Here is a 17,700-nt window from a genome sequence, read left to right as displayed (position 1 = left end):
CATTTAAATAATGTACAGAGGCCACAAACCGCTTGGAATGTTTGTATTGGACCTCGACTTATACATGCCAATAGATGATTTATTTAATAAGATCACAATCTTTAGATCATTGTCATCCAATGGTGTTTGTTTTAATATAAAAATGACCAAAACCCACAAATCACTAGGCAGAATATGGTAATAACGGGCGGATACGATTATCCTTTTTTCCCCCTTCCATCAATAAATGGGCCGGGCACCATGGGGTTTCTCCACCCACCAAAAATAATTCAATCAGCCCACATTGCTTTCTTCCCAGTAACCTAGGGTAATAGTCTCCTGCCCCATACTAGCCAGGACCCAGTCAGCATGCTCTCTGCATTGTGAACCTCCTCCCTTCCTCTAGCATTTAGCAGTGGATGTGACATTACTGCCCCCTAGAGTCACAACCCAACTTCATATACTAGATTTAAAGGAGCAGCATGTGAAAGGGAAAAGGCTCTGTGGCCAGCAGTAGGAAGAAACAAGAAAATAATAGAAAGCAGAAGAAGGAAAGCCCCTCCACAATAGGAACCAGCCTTTTCTTCTACTGACCTCAGCTTTCTGTGTGACAGACGGCTGCTGCAGAGATCGACTGTTTTCTTCTATCACACAGAGCACCACTTAAAAGAGGATCCTTCACCAAGTACAAAAAGCTAAATGTAATATATATTGGATTCTTGCAAAGTCTCTGAACAATTTGGTGTTTTTATTTTTAAAAACTGTCCATCCACTAAAAAGATATGGCCCCTGGAAGGTTACATGTACCCTAGCCCTGATTCCATCAGTGGGCGGTAACCCTTCTATAGAAAAACAAGAGGTTCCCGCCCACTTGGGGACTAAGAGCTAGTTACATGTAATCTTTCAGGGGCCATATCTTGTGAGTGGATGGATGGTTTTTAAAAATAAAAATGGCCAATTGATCAGGAGTAAATTGAAAATGAAATGATGTATGACATGTTCTTGGTAATATGTATTCTTTAAATAAAATGGCACACAGATGGCCACTGTCAGATTAAGAAAACAGCTGATAGCTGCAGCAGCCCTCCAGAATACACCTCATTGATCCAGGTGGACTGGCCCGTCGGCCGTCGCTGCAATCAGCTGATGCTCCAGTTTACATTGACCTTAATACTCTTTCATCCACCATATATTTTATTTGATGCCCAAAGATCTGAATTACCTTAAGTAACACTTAGGCCCCTGATGTCACCTTAAAGATGCCCTTCCCACTTTTTTCTGAAACAAGATTTAAAGGGGCTGACCACTTTCAAGTGAAAATTGTAAAATCTTTGTCTTATGAAAGTTTTATTCTGCTTACCTAAACTGTTTATTTCATGTCCCCATGCTGTCCTAAACACAGCGCCCTCTGTGTTCATAGAAACTAAGACGGTGGTGGTCACATGACCACTATTTTTACAGTTTCCCTGGTCTGTCCTCTTTGTATTGGTGTTCAACATGTTCAGGGCATACACAGAAATAGTCAGCAAAAACTCCTGTATTGTTTCTGCACAGGAGTCGAGTCAGGAGGTTATGTCCGTTTTTCACAGCCGTTTCGTATCATGGTGATGTGGTCCTGCACAGAAGTAAAGAGAGTCAAGTGAAACTGTCTATTTCATGGCCGTTTTGTACTCTGGTCATGTGAATAAGAGTAAGGCCACACAATGCAGAAAAGCAGCTTTTTTGTTGCAGATATTGCTGGGTTTTTTTTTAATCCAAAGCCAAGAGAGTGTTCATAAAGAATAGGAAATATTAAAGGGATTCTATCATTAGAATCATTAAATACATGTCGGAATAGCCTTAAGAAAGGCTATTATTCTCCTACCTCTAGAAGTCTTCTCCGCGCCGCCATTCAGTAGATATTGCCGATTTTTGTCGTTATGTAAATGAGTTTTCTCGCAGCACTAGGGGCGTCCCCTGTGCTGTTTGTAAACGCTCTAGCAACGCCTCTGTCTTCTCTGCCTCCACCTCTTTTCTCACGCTCCCATCACATCTTCATCCAAAAGCGCCGACTGCACGTATCCATCATCTATTTTCCTGTGGCCTCTCCCGTAATGGCTAACAATTTTTTTTAAAGGTTCGGCCCCATGTAGCATAAATGCCGCGATTTTGGGTAATCCCATCCACACAATGCAGAAAAATATCCACAGCAGAAATGCGTTTTTGAAAATCGCAGCACGTCACTAAGTGACTCACAGCATCATAAATACCTGTGATCCTGCAAGTCCAGCAGTGTGAAGCCAACCGATAGCTTCTCAAGAATGGATGAAAGGGTGTCCATATGTCATCGTGGGCTCTCCACCCTCCTGTCCACACCACTGATTTTTGTGTATTACATTCTCCCCCGGTCTTGAGTGGGTTAAGTAAGATAAGCGGCTCAATTATTTTCCTGGCTCATATCATCCAACTCATTTCCATATTCTCGTTAGATCCCTAACGAAGACGATACAAGTTGACACTGGCCTGTTTTGCATATTCCCTCTCCGCTTGCTTTGATACTCTGCCACTAATTGCTCCATATGCCCATAAGATTTTTTTTTTTGGTTTCCACTTGAAATAGCAAAAGGCTTTTAACTGTGTATTTGTATGGAGACTCTAAATCTGATAATTAACCGCAAAGATTAATTGAGAAATTCTTACTTGCACATTAGCCAATCAGCTTTCTAATTAGACAACATTCCTAATCAGATCGGCCTATGAGGAAACAAGTAAGATTTGCGGCAAGATTTTCATTGAGTAGTAGGTGTGTATGTGTGGGCTCAATGTGGATGGAGATCACGTCTCAGGTACCGGCTGGCGTGTCTACATGTCTATAGCCGTGTATTATACTACCTGGTGCTTTAGCGGGAATATGAAGCTCTACGTATCTTTGTTGTGATACCAGCATCATCTCCATTGGGAAGACTAGGTTTTGTAAAGCCTGTTTGTGGCCATTTCAGTCCATTCAGCCACAAGGGCGTTACTGAAACTGGGCAATTATTTGGTGTTCTACTTATGGACCTTGCTTTAGACATGATGGCCTTGTCAAGCTGAAACAGGGACAGGCCTCTAAAACTGTTGCCATAAGGTTTGATGTTTTTAATGTTAAACATGGTGCCTGAACTCAAGAGGTATATAGCAGGAGGAGATGAGTAGACTGATATAGTTTTCATGGAAAGGATCAGTATAAGGCCCTATTCACATCTGCGTTCGGGTTTCTGTGCAGGGAGTCCACTTGAATGGAAATCTATCTGCATAAAAAAGCCATTACCTAATAAAACCTGCGGACCCCATAGACTATAATGAGGTCCGTGTGGTTTCCACACGAAAAATGCGGAGAGAAAAGTGCCGCTCGCAGGACCTCTCTCTCCACATATTTCATGCAGATAGAGGAACGGTATGACCCGAATGCAGATGTGAACTGGGCCTAACTTTTATTAAGTGAAATGTCTGCTGTTTAGGAGTCCAGTGGGCGGGCTTGTTAAATAACTGACAGCCTTGGCACCATTATTATTGAAACTTGGCACCCGGGTTACCGCCATAACATTAGGTCATATCTTTGATCATCTTGTGTGGCTTGATTCCATTTGTCATAATATAGAGTGGTAGGGAACAAGAAAAGGTGGGAGATGTCTATGAGAGCATTTCGATTTCACTTAGTGGCGATATTGGGTGCAGTCCATGCCATGATAAACAGCCCCGGACTAACTCTACAGTTGGCTCTCGGCATCAGTCATCTGCCAAACCAGACTCATCCATCAGACTGCCAGATAGTGACGTGTGATTCATCAACCCTGTGAAGTGTGTTTGCACTGCACCAATGGTGGTATAGGTACATGGTAAGGAGCTGGCTACAGAAACATCCCACTACACATCATGTACATATTGTCTCTGACCGTGGATGCTGGGCACCTCTCTACTGTCATCAATGATACAGAATATTTGATACCTCTGCACCAATTTGGCCTTGAGAAAGCCAGATAAGATAAATTTTAATATTATTATTATTATTATTATTATTATTATTATTATTACTATTATTATTACTACTATTATTACTATTTTTATTACTACTATTAATAATAATAATAATAATAATAATAATAATAATAATACAGAGTAATAGCTAAAATTAATAAAAGTAAATGCCAAGTTGAATCATTTATTTTTTATTCATTTAGTTTTTGTCAGCAATTTTTTATGATTTTTTTTATTGCTATTGTTTTAAAGTCACATTTTTAAATTTCTGTTCATTTTTATTTTATTTTTATTATATTTTTTACATACCCGTAACCTCATACATTTTGTATAACCTAACTGTTCACTTTATACCAGTACACATTACTTTATCTGTTATTATGAGATAATCATTTTCAGATCCCCTTTCAGAAATTTTGCAACAAAAAAGATTTTTTCGCTTCTGTTGAATTTTAATTTTTTTTCCCAAGCCTTTGCTGAACCACCTAAAACCAGCAGGTGATGAGGACACTAGATGGCGCTGTGTATACATACTACCTTATTCCTACTGACATGGGGAGTGGTAGGAAATAGACTTCATATAATGCAATATTTTTTATGTTAACATTATCGAGCTATTCTTAAGTAATATAAAATACAAATATAGCAAATTAATTCAAGTGGCCCATTTCATTCCCAAACTATAGCGTTTCTCTAGCCTTACCATGGGATTTTAGGAACATTATTCCAAAATTACTGACTTAATAAATTTCACAGTTTACTTAAATAACAACCATACATGATAGTGGGCTAGCGGGCTGGTAGGTCAGTATTCACACTAGGAGGTAGCTTCTTCATTAGTGAACTTTTCTCCTAAAGCAACACCTAGCAAAAACTGCATGTGTGGTTTTCCCTGCGGCATTGAAGTCAATCTCAGCAGAAACCTCTGAGTTCTGACAATGGGGAATCTACTACATGTGGCACGTTTTAGGCCCAAGATATGCCAAAGATCCACCATTTTTCTGACTTCCGCACCACTTTTATGAAGAGTAGGCACAGAGGTGGGGATCAAGATGGGCTCGGGGTAAGGCCCGGTTCACATCTGCATTCAGTATTCCATTTGGGAAGTCTACTTGGGGACGGAAACCTATATGCAGTAAAAAAAAAACAGCTAAGAAACCACACAGACCCCATAGACTATAATGGGGTCCGTGTGGATTCCGTACAAAACATGCAAATAGAAAAGTGCAACTTGCAGTACTTTACTCTCCACATGATTCGTGTGGACGCCTAGCAGAAACCACATGGACCCCATTATAGTCTATGGGGTCTGTGTGGTTTCTTAAATAACCACTTTTTAATGAGTATAGATTTCCGTTTGGGGACGCCCCGAACGGAATACCGAACGCAGATGTGAACCGGGCCTACGACACATCAGCCTGTCTGATGTACTATGAGTCACACCAGAAATATTAATGTGAGGTAGGCCTGAAATCTATGCCAGCAGCTAAGTGGAGTAGATTTCCCCTCTGGCGCACCAGACCTCCCGTGGTGTACCAAAATTAATAACAGGTTGGATCCTCTGAATAATTTTGGTGCCCATGACGCCAACACACAAAATGTTAAGACCTGCCATAAAGCGCCAGTCTTGATAAAGGAGAAATGAAGAATTCCTTTTACCAAACTGGCAAATATTTTCCTCAGCAGTAAAATATTCCATTAGAATATCTAAATGAACTGTGTCCCGTGTTATACTTATAGGAGTGAGAACATGTGGGCAGGTTGTAGACCAAAGAAATCAGTGGAAATTGTAAAATATTATAACGTGCCAAAAGCGGCCATTGCACTTGTATAGTAATATATAAAAACTGAGCTCAGACTTTGTTTTACCTCACTGCTGTCTGTGTTACATAAAATGGTTAATCCCGTGAGAGGAGTAAAAATGACTAATACAGGAGCCATTAGCCATCCTTTTTATTCTTCGTATCATATTTTTGCTGAGAAAAGGGTTAATCCCGTGCACCCTGTGCTTGCTGCCATCCTGGCCATACTAATTAGTATTCCGCCAGTACGCCTTGGGGGGAGTGACGGCAGAGACGGCCCTGCAGGTTGCCAGAGAGTGGCTGACCTTGACTTATTAATTAAATGCACTGAATTATACATGTATACATATGTTGTGATGTGTACACGTGTGTATGCTAGGCTATGATTATGTATGTCTGGATGGATGACTGTGTTTATATGTGTGTGTATAAGTGTTTGTAGGTGTCCTGTCTTGTAGGGTATGTATGTGTGTCTTTCTGCATAGAGGTCTTTGTGTATCTTATTATGTATGTGTTTGTGTGTCTTATAATGTGTGTCAGGGTGTTTGTGAAAGTTTTTGCTTTGCCCAGTCTGTTATTCATTCATGCTATGAGTAAAGTATAGTAGTGTGTGTGTGTGTGTTTGTGTGTGTGTGAGTCCGATTATGTTTGTATTGTTTGTATGTATGTGTACATTTTTCTGTATGTATTTGTAGTATCTGTACCTTTTTATGTTTTTGTATGTTGTTATGTTATGTATGTTATGTATATGTTAAGTTACGTTGTGTATGTTATGTATGTTATATATATGGTATGTAGTTATGTTATTTTTTATGTTTTTGTATATGTTATGTATGTTGTGTATGTTATTATGTTAAGTATGATATATATATATATATATATATATATATATATATATATGGTATGTTGTTTCTGTATGTTATGTTATCTTTTTATGTTTTGTATGTTATGTTATATTTGTTATATATATATGTGGTTACGTTGTGTATATTGTTATGTTATGCATGTTATATATATGGTATGCTGTTTGTGTATGTTATTATGTTATCTTTTTATGTTTGTGAATGTTGTTATATATATGTTCCTATATATTGTGTGTGTGCATTATACAACTCTCAGCCCAATGCTCACAACCGGTATATTATCCGCAGTATACAGACCTATAGATCCCATACACATGTCCATAGATTTTACAATCAAGTGTCTGGGCTGTAGACACCATCTGCAGATTATGGAGCCGGTCCTATTCCTGTATTCACTTGTGGCACAGACTCACCTATACAAGTGTATAGGATCATACAAGTCTCTTTGTGAATCTGTGATTGTAGATGATATACTGATCGAATGCGGACACGTTTTTGAGGAATATTGATCTGTTTTACCACTATGGCCGTGCCTTTCTTTTTGTCATTCTTTTATGCAGTTCTAACACCATGGCTGTGTTTCTATACAGTATATATGAGTGTCTATGTAAATGGTTTTTTATATATAGTATATATGTATTTCTATAAGTACGTCTTTTGTGTTCATGTTAAGTCCGTGTACGTCTCTGACTATTGTGTCTCATATGGTGTGTAAAAGTTTTTGCTTCGCTGCTTTTCTTTCTTCGCTAAAAATTCGGCTCTAACATCACAGTCCTTTTAGTAGACGGATTTCTTTCCACGGCAAGCTATTTACAGGAAAAATTAGCCATATTCTAGAATTGCTCCACTTTACAAGCACAATGGAAATAATGAGCAGCCAGTTCTTGATCAAAGCCCCGCGCGGCCCCCGACTCCTCCCATTCCCCAATTAAATGGAAAGGGGCTAGCAATTAATTCCTAATACCAAATAATGACTGGAATAAAGTGCGCGGCAGCCATATAAATGACAATGGACACACTTCATACTGGATTTATTGTGCTCAGAAGATATTCCAGTAGGAATAGAAGAAGCATTTATATATGTAACCTCTGGTGACTGTTCTTCCGCAGGCACTGTCTATAACATCTCCAATATTTCTCATCGTATAATGGAGATGAATGTCTATACAATGTGTCCTTATATTTGGTGTCTCGTGTAAGGGCACAATGAAATATAACTAAGGCTCCAGCTCAGATCCCCCCAATATGGTACTGCAAGGCCAACTTGTTCTGTTAAAAAATTAGAGATACCCAATGGACCAAATTAAAGTCAATGGGGTCTCTCTGAACGGGTTCTTGGAGCCAAAGAAAGGAAACTCCGCTGCAGGTGTGAACATAGCTTAACACTTGAGAACTGTGTGCAGTATTTTGTGATTTAATTGTTAGAAAAGGGATCCATGTTTCAAAAGGGAAATTATTAAAGGGGTTTCCTGGCCCCAGTTTCATATATCCATATAATAGGGCATCAGTACATGGGGGGCTGAAACCTAGACTTTGCAAAGAAGATTTGTTTCAGCCACCCGCAGGTGTCAGAGGCTGCTGCGGTGAACAGGCCATTAATACAGGCCGCTTCTATTCCAGTTATATAGGTGACACTGAAATTTCTCGGTACCATCACTATAGAGTGGTTGAAGCTGCAGCACCACTCCTATTACTAGAAAGAAGCATCCGGAACGTGTCCCCCACCCACTACACAAGGTTCTGGTGCCTGGAGGCTGCTGAAACAGGTGATCTGTGTGGGGTCTAGGTGTGTGACCCCCACAGATCAAACACAAATTGTGGCCAGAAAACCAGCCAAGGCAAAAACTTGTTTTGGCTAAGACCCCCATGGGACATCTTGTAGCAAAAAAGTGCTGCAGCAATACATCACGGTTCTTCCCGCAGCGCTTTAGACAGAAAGTTTGCAAAGGTTTCCTCTGCGGAATTTCTCTTTCAATTATACCTATGGAGAAACCGCCGGCGTTTCCGTAGGTATAACTGACATGCTGCAATTTCCAAAACCACACCGGTGTCCTCACCACGGATTTTACCATAAAGTGGGCATGGGATTCCCTAGAATTCTATCCACTTTGCCCTGACTGTAAAAAGATGCGATTTTTTCTGCAGCGTTTCAAAAAAAAATCACGGTGTTTATGTCCATTGGGGCCCCGGCCTTAGGCTGAAGCACCACATTGCAGAAACACAGTTTTTTTTTAATGTAGATTTTGCTGCGGTTTTTTGAGCCAAAGCCGCGAGTGGATTGAGCAGAAGGTAGAAGTATAAGAACTTCCTATATACTTCCTTTTCCTTTTGTAGCCATTCTGGGTTTTGGCCCAAAAAACTGTAGGAAAATCTGCAACCAAAAAAACTGCATTTCCACAACGTGGGGCCTTAGGCTAAGGTATAGTGAAGTGCAGCAAAAAAAAAATATTGTGGAAAAATCCGAGGTAGAAACACATCATGCTGTCTTAAAACTGAAGCCTCATGTTTTGAAAATCATGGTGTGAATTATACTTGCAGAAATGTTGGTATTTTCTGTATAGGTACAATAAGGCTGAGGCCCCACATTGCGGAAACGCAGCTTTTTTGTTGCAGATTTTGTTGCAGTTTTTTCAGCTGAAGCCAAGAATGGCTACAATAGGAATGGGACTTATATAGGAAGTTCTTATACCTTCTACTTAATCCACTCCTGGATTTGGCTAAAAAAAACACAGCAAAATCTGCAACCAAAGAAGCTGCGTTTCTGCAATGTGGGGCCTCAGCCTAAGGGCAGAAAGTCCGCAGAAAAAAAAATCTGCGAAAACACATTGAAAAACGCTGCTGAAAAAAACATGATGCATTTCCACTGCGTTTTTTTCCCACAGCGTTTTGTTGTTGTTTTTTTTGCTGCATTTTTCATTGAGTTTTTTCAGCTTTTTTGTTCTCCCTATTATATCAATAAGGGGAATTCTCACAATTCCACATGAATCCTTATGAATATTGCAACCCTCATTTATACACTACCATGTTTATCTTAAAGGGATTGTCTGGTTGATAATTTTATGAATTCACCCAGAATACGGTAAAAACCATCAGACAAGTCAGACTCACTTTTACACACTCTTCTGCCCCAAAATTGTCCTCCACCAGTCTCCACTTTCTAGTCCCCCTCGAAACATAAGGAAAAGATTTTACGTTACCCAACTTTGTGTTAACGTATGTGTCTTTATATAAAGATTGCAAACAAACCCACAAACCCAGAGGTTGCCTGCAAGATATTTAAAGGGATGTCCGGGATAAAGTGATATTTCTACTCTAAGCTAACAGCCTATGAAATGAATGGCAAAATGAAAACCTGGTTCTCTACAATGAAGAAGTTATGTTTTCTGTGAACTTTCCAACAACTGTCCTTAACTCAGTGCTTGTCGTCAATGCATGCAAGTCTTACAAGTGTGAAGGAAGACATAAATATTCATCAGACATTGTCTGAATTAAGTGCTAGTGACACCTGTTCAACCAGGTGCCGCAACCATCTAATCACATGCTGTCTGTGCCAAAAGACTTTTCTGACAGTTTTTAATAGCATGGCACCATGGACCTTCTGTGGAGGGGGAACGACTCTCCCAAAGCTATCAGGAGAGGGGAGAAGTCACCTTCAAATTAGCTATCAAAATATCAGATGTTCCAAAGTAAATTCAGGATTAAGAAGTATAGTGGCACAGGAGAGATCCCAGCCTGATATGTCCCTGTGTCCTCCATATTAATTTCTAATAAAATCACCCATCTCTCCATATTACTCACTTCTTACAATCATTTTGCCATTGCCTCAGTTGTATAGACATAAGCGCTTATTCACATGAATGTTTCAGCGGAACAACGCAGAAATACCCACTGTGAAAAATATCTCAGATGTCCCATCCATCAGTGCTTAGAGTGTGTATCATGACAGCTACCTATTACTGTTATAAATGCTGCTGCCCACACTGAGTTTACTATCTGAAAAGCAGAAGGAAAGCCTATGTCCTGTCCAAATAATATCTAATCCTTTCACTGTGAATACAGCAGAAGCTGTACTGTATACTACTATGGGAAGAATATGCAAATCCGCCTTCCATGATGTAATTAGTAGAGATGAGCGAACAGTGTTCTATCGAACACATGTTCGATCGGATATCAGGGTGTTCGCCATGTTCGAATCGAATCGAACACCACGTGGTAAAGTGCGCCAAAATTCGATTCCCCTCCCACCTTCCCTGGCGCCTTTTTTGCACCAATAACAGCGCAGGGGAGGTGGGACAGGAACTACGACACTGGGGGCATTGAAAAAAATTGGAAAAAGTCATTGGCTGCCGAAATCAGGTGACCTCCATTTTAGACGAATAGTGGATTTCAAATCCGGGTCATATGAGAATGTGAACTTTGTGACTATGAGACAGGGATAGCTGTACAGGCAGGGATAGCTAGGGATAACCTTTATTTAGGGGGGAATGTTATTAAAAATAACTTTTTGGGGCTCTATCGGGTGTGTAATTGTGATTTTTGTGAGATAAACTTTTTCCCATAGGGATGCATTGGCCAGCGCTGATTGGCCGAATTCCGTACTCTGGCCAATCAGTGCTGGCCAATGCATTCTATTAGCTTGATGAAGCAGAGTGTGCACAAGGGTTCAAGCGCACCCTCGGCTCTGATGTAGCAGAGCCGAGGCTGCACAAGGGTTCAAGCGCACCCTCGGCTCTGATGTAGGAGAGCCGAGGGTGCACTTGAACCCTTGTGCACCCTCAGCTCTGCTACATCAGAGCCGAGGGTGCGCTTGAACCCTTGTGCACACTCTGCTTCATCAAGCTAATAGAATGCATTGGCCAGCGCTGATTGGCCAATGTATTCTATTAGCCTGATGAAGTAGAGCTGAATGTGTGTGCTAAGCACACACATTCAGCTCTACTTCATCGGGCTAATAGAATGCATTGGCCAGCGCTGATTGGCCAGAGTACGGAACTCGACCAATCAGCGCTGGCTCTGCTGGAGGAGGCGGAGTCTAAGATCGCTCCACACCAGTCTCCATTCAGGTCCGACCTTAGACTCCGCCTCCTCCGGCAGAGCCAGCGCTGATTGGCCGAAGGCTGGCCAATGCATTCCTATGCGAATGCAGAGACTTAGCAGTGCTGAGTCAGTTTTGCTCAACTACACATCTGATGCACACTCGGCACTGCTACATCAGATGTAGCAATCTGATGTAGCAGAGCCGAGGGTGCACTAGAACCCCTGTGCAAACTCAGTTCACGCTAATAGAATGCATTGGCCAGCGCTGATTGGCCAATGCATTCTATTAGCCCGATGAAGTAGAGCTGAATGTGTGTGCTAAGCACACACATTCAGCACTGCTTCATCACGCCAATACAATGCATTAGCCAGTGCTGATTGGCCAGAGTACGGAATTCGGCCAATCAGCGCTGGCTCTGCTGGAGGAGGCGGAGTCTAAGGTCGGACCTGAATGGAGACTGGTGTGGAGCGATCTTAGACTCCGCCTCCTCCAGCAGAGCCAGCGCTGATTGGTCGAGTTCCGTACTCTGGCCAATCAGCGCTGGCCAATGCATTCTATTAGCCCGATGAAGTAGAGCTGAATGTGTGTGCTTAGCACACACATTCAGCTCTACTTCATCAGGCTAATAGAATACATTGGCCAATCAGCGCTGGCCAATGCATTCTATTAGCTTGATGAAGCAGAGTGTGCACAAGGGTTCAAGCGCACCCTCGGCTCTGATGTAGCAGAGCCGAGGCTGCACAAGGGTTCAAGTGCACCCTCGGCTCTCCTACATCAGAGCCGAGGGTGCGCTTGAACCCTTGTGCAGCCTCGGCTCTGCTACATCAGAGCCGAGGGTGCGCTTGAACCCTTGTGCACACTCTGCTTCATCAAGCTAATAGAATGCATTGGCCAGCACTGATTGGCCAGAGTACGGAATTCGGCCAATCAGCGCTGGCCAATGCATTCTATTAGCCCGATGAAGTAGAGCTGAATGTGTGTGCTAAGCACACACATTCAGCACTGCTTCATCACGCCAATACAATGCATTAGCCAGTGCTGATTGGCCAGAGTACGGAATTCGGCCAATCAGCGCTGGCTCTGCTGGAGGAGGCGGAGTCTAAGATCGCTCCACACCAGTCTCCATTCAGGTCCGACCTTAGACTCCGCCTCCTCCAGCAGAGCCAGCGCTGATTGGCCGAATTCCGTACTCTGGCCAATCAGCACTGGCTAATGCATTGTATTGGCTTGATGAAGCAGTGCTGAATGTGTGTGCTTAGCACACACATTCAGCTCTACTTCATCGGGCTAATAGAATGCATTGGCCAATCAGCGCTGGCCAATGCATTCTATTAGCGTGAACTGAGTTTGCACAGGGGTTCTAGTGCACCCTCGGCTCTGCTACATCAGATTGCTACATCTGATGTAGCAGTGCCGAGTGTGCATCAGATGTGTAGTTGAGCAAAACTGACTCAGCACTGCTAAGTCTGCATTCGCATAGGAATGCATTGGCCAGCCTTCGGCCAATCAGCGCTGGCTCTGCCGGAGGAGGCGGAGTCTAAGGTCGGACCTGAATGGAGACTGGTGTGGAGCTATCTTAGACTCCGCCTCCTCCAGCAGAGCCAGCGCTGATTGGTCGAGTTCCGTACTCTGGCCAATCAGCACTGGCCAATGCATTTCTATGGGGAAAAGTTAGCTTGCGAAAATCGCAAACTGACAGGGATTTCCATGAAATAAAGTGACTTTTATGCCCCCAGACATGCTTCCCCTGCTGTCCCAGTGTCATTCCAGGGTGTTGGTATCATTTCCTGGGGTGTCATAGTGGACTTGGTGACCCTCCAGACACGAATTTGGGTTTCCCCCTTAACGAGTTTATGTTCCCCATAGACTATAATGGGGTTCGAAACCCATTCGAACACTCGAACAGTGAGCGGCTGTTCGAATCGAATTTCGAACCTCGAACATTTTAGTGTTCGCTCATCTCTAGTAATTAGGAAGACAGTTGCTGCCTCATTGTTGCAAACCAATAGAGGGCGCTCACTGGAATGTGCAAGCCTGTCTTAAGACAGGATTCCAGTGAAATAACCCAATAATGGCTGCTCCCTTTAGCCTCATGCCCGACCTTCCAAGAGGCCTTTGTTTAGCAATGACGCTGGGATTATTACCAGGTTATAGTCTCTCAATCGAGGACAGCTGTTTCGATCTGGTTGGATCTCATCAGCCCGATGTAGAGAGGACTATAACCTGGTAGAGGTGAGAGGCTTAGACAGGGTTCGGGGGATATTGTCACTCCTTAGGGAGAGACCACCATATAGGTGTGTGGAGACTTGTTAAGCCTTTAGCACTCCACTTTGCAAGGAACTATGGGAAGAATATGCAAATCCGCCTTCCATGATGTAATTAGGAAGACAGTTGCTGCCTCATTGTTGCAAACCAATAGAGGGTTATAGTCCTCTCTACATCGGGCTGATGAGATCCAACCAGATCGAAACAGCTGTCCTCGATTGAGAGACTATAACCTGGTAATAATCCCAGCGTCATTGCTAAACAAAGGCCTCTTGGAAGGTCGGGCATGAGGCTAAAGGGAGCAGCCATTATTGGGTTATTTCACTGGAATCCTGTCTTAAGACAGGCTTGCACATTCCAGTGAGCGCCCTCTATTGGTTTGCAACAATGAGGCAGCAACTGTCTTCCTAATTACATCATGGAAGGCGGATTTGCATATTCTTCCCATAGTTCCTTGCAAAGTGGAGTGCTAAAGGCTTAACAAGTCTCCACACACCTATATGGTGGTCTCTCCCTAAGGAGTGACAATATCCCCCGAACCCTGTATACTACTAGTCATGTATGACAGAGCCTCATCAGAATGACATGCACAGATCTATACATTTTGAACACTAAGAGGTGCTATTACAAGTAGAAAATTGCCCAATTTAAATTAAAAAATAATAATTTACAAAGTTATTCTACAATACATATTCAGTTTACTGGTTGCCGTTTGTTTGGATTGCACAAACCTTTTATGGTGCAAGAACATTATTTGTTCATTCCTCCCTACATCTTAAAGAGTAAGGCCTCGTTCACATCTGCGTTGGTAATCCATTCAGGGGAGTCCGCATGGGGACCTCTTTGAAAGGACTACCAAACGCATTGGTAAGCGGTGTGCAGTGAAAGCACACAGACCCCATAGACTATAATGGAGTCTGTGTTCTTTCTGTGCAGCGTCCGCACGAGTCAAGCGGACAGGAAAGTAGATTGTGAACTACTTTTCTGTCCACGTTCTGTGCGAAGATTACAGGGTCCACTTAAGTCTGTGATGGCGAACCTATGGCATGCTTGCCAGAGAGGACACGCAGACCCCTCTCTGTTGGCACACGTCCAGTCGCTAAGATCGTTCACTAATAGAGAATCCTTTACAGGATTCCTCATTAGAGAGTGATTGCTTCTTTCAGCTGTATGTGCAAAGGCACATACAGACGAAAACTGTCAGTGTAGTCCGCGTGGTCGCGTCTTACACTGACTGCACAGTATAACCTCTGCCCCGACACTGGTGTGATGACATAAGTGATCAGTGCCTGCGATCAGAAGAATAAGCAGGACGCTGTTCCTGGGACTGCAGCCATACTGGGTGAGTAGCATAAACTACTGTGCAGGAGCAGCACTCTGGAGTATATAATACTGTGGAGGGGCCCACTGCGGAGCATATAATACTGTGTGGGAGCTCACTGTGGAGCATATAATACTGTGTGGGAGCTCACTGGAGCATATAATACTGTGTGGGAGCTCACTGTGGAGCATATAATACTGTGTGGGAGCTCACTGTGGAGCATATAATACTGTGTGGGAGCTCACTGTGGAGCATATAATACTGTTTGGGGTCCCCTTCACTATTTACATCACACAGTATCTGCTCTATAGCAGACATGTAATATTAGCACAGGCTATAATAACATTGCACAGTCACTATAAAAAAAGATCCTGTGTGATGTAAATAGTGAAATATAATAAACAGAAAAACACCAGAAAAAATATATATAATCAAATATAAATTTATAAAATTGTAACAGACAAAACACAATAATAAACAGTATATGTAGGGGAACAAATAAACCCAAGAGGTGCGGTGAAGAGGAGGTATTCGTGTATTAATACATGTTATATGTTAATATGATCACATGTGCTATATAATACAAATATACCATCTACATGCAGGGGTTATACCAAGAGACTAAGCATATAAGTGATGCAGATAGCATACAAACTCCAATGGAGTCCCCCCACATAAGGAACAACATGTGAATCATGCACAGAGACCCATGAAAACATTACCTATGCCGCCCTCCTGGACCGTACCATAACCATGCATGATTCACATGTTGTTCCTTATGTGGGGGGACTCCATTGGAGTTTGTATGCTATCTGCATCACTTATATGCTTAGTCTCTTGGTATAACCCCTGCATGTAGATGGTATATTTGTATTATATAGCACATGTGATCCTACTAACATATAACATGTATTAATACACGAATACCTCCTCTTCACCGCACCTCTTGGGTTTATTTGTTCCCCTACATATACTGTTTATTATTGTGTTTAGTCTGTTACAATTTTATACTAATAAAATTTATATTTGATTATATATATTTTTTCTGGTGTTTTTCTGTTTATTATATTTAATTATACACCGGGATATTATTTATTTTGGTTGTATTATCTTATGTAAATAGTAAACATTAATTGTTCAAATGTACTAAATGCAAACTATTAACTTTCAATACACAGTTTTTTGTATTATTGAAAGCTCTGTAAAGCCCCATTCACATGACTGTGTTTTGCAGGTCAGTAACTGCCCACAATTGTGGATCCGCACAGTATTAAGAGTAAATTGCTGTGTTGGCACTTTGCGATAATTTATTGGGTTTTGGATTGTAGTTTGGGCACCTGGTCTCTAAAAGGTTTGCAATCACTAGCTGAAGTAGTGGGTCCTTTCACTCTTCCTTGATCCTTCCTGTAGCTAATCTGGGCAACTCCAGGTTAGCACCTAGTGCCTTACTTAGTAGCGTTCTTGGTCTATGCAACCGATCTTATTTCCGGGTGATCATGGCACCTTCACCATGGTGTAGCAGTGGACTGATTGGAAGAGAATATTCTCTAGAAGCTTGTAAAGGCCTGGAGATGCGCGGTAGCCTATCTCAGGTAGCCAGTCTGGAACTACTGCCACAGCTAACTGGTGACAACTTACCCCTACTACTCCATTTACTCACTTGGTCACATGTATTATTTTGTCTACATCACTTTTATGGTGTAAAAAAGTTGGAAACAGGCGGTGTGCTACTTTTGAAATTACACTTGTGTCGTCTTGGTACTTTTCCAAAAGAGTTATGCTGGAGGTAGGGTCATCGGCCTTGTCAGATATATTATCATTTACTGGGTGTCCAGACCCCTTGAAATGTATGTGCCCGTACTTTATATATGCAATTGCGGATCAAAAATATGTTCATGTGCATTAGGCCTAAGTGTTTTTCTTTGGCCAGGCTGGATATACAGTATATTGTCTGTTGAACATTAACAACCTGTAGTTAAAGAAACCTTGTCATATTGAAATGCTATCCAATCTTCTTGCATCATGCTATGGAGCAGAAGGAGCTGAGCAGATATATACGTTGATATACAGATTTGTCAGTATTAGGCTACCTCCACATCTGGGTCAGAGTCTACGTTCAGAGAAATTCCTGACTATAAAGGCTGACTTTTTCATCCATCGATGTCTTTGGAAAAATGACGGACACCCGGGAACACCTTTATAGTCACTGCAGTCCCTCACGATCCCTTGCTGTCCATCATTATACAGACCATTTATCTATTCTTCAGGTCCTGTGAAGCTCAAGAAGAATTGAGACAACACTGCAGATGTAGCAAAACATAATCCAATGGACACTACAAAGTGGTATACCATGTTTACGATACATTTATAATGTTTGTATGCAGCTGTGTACATAGTTAATAAGTATCTTGTACTGGACCACTCTGGGCAGGGGGC

This window comes from Leptodactylus fuscus, chromosome 9 (genome assembly GCF_031893055.1).
Source record: "Leptodactylus fuscus isolate aLepFus1 chromosome 9, aLepFus1.hap2, whole genome shotgun sequence".
Taxonomy (NCBI): domain Eukaryota; kingdom Metazoa; phylum Chordata; class Amphibia; order Anura; family Leptodactylidae; genus Leptodactylus; species Leptodactylus fuscus.
Note: the sequence above shows the minus strand (reverse complement) of the source record.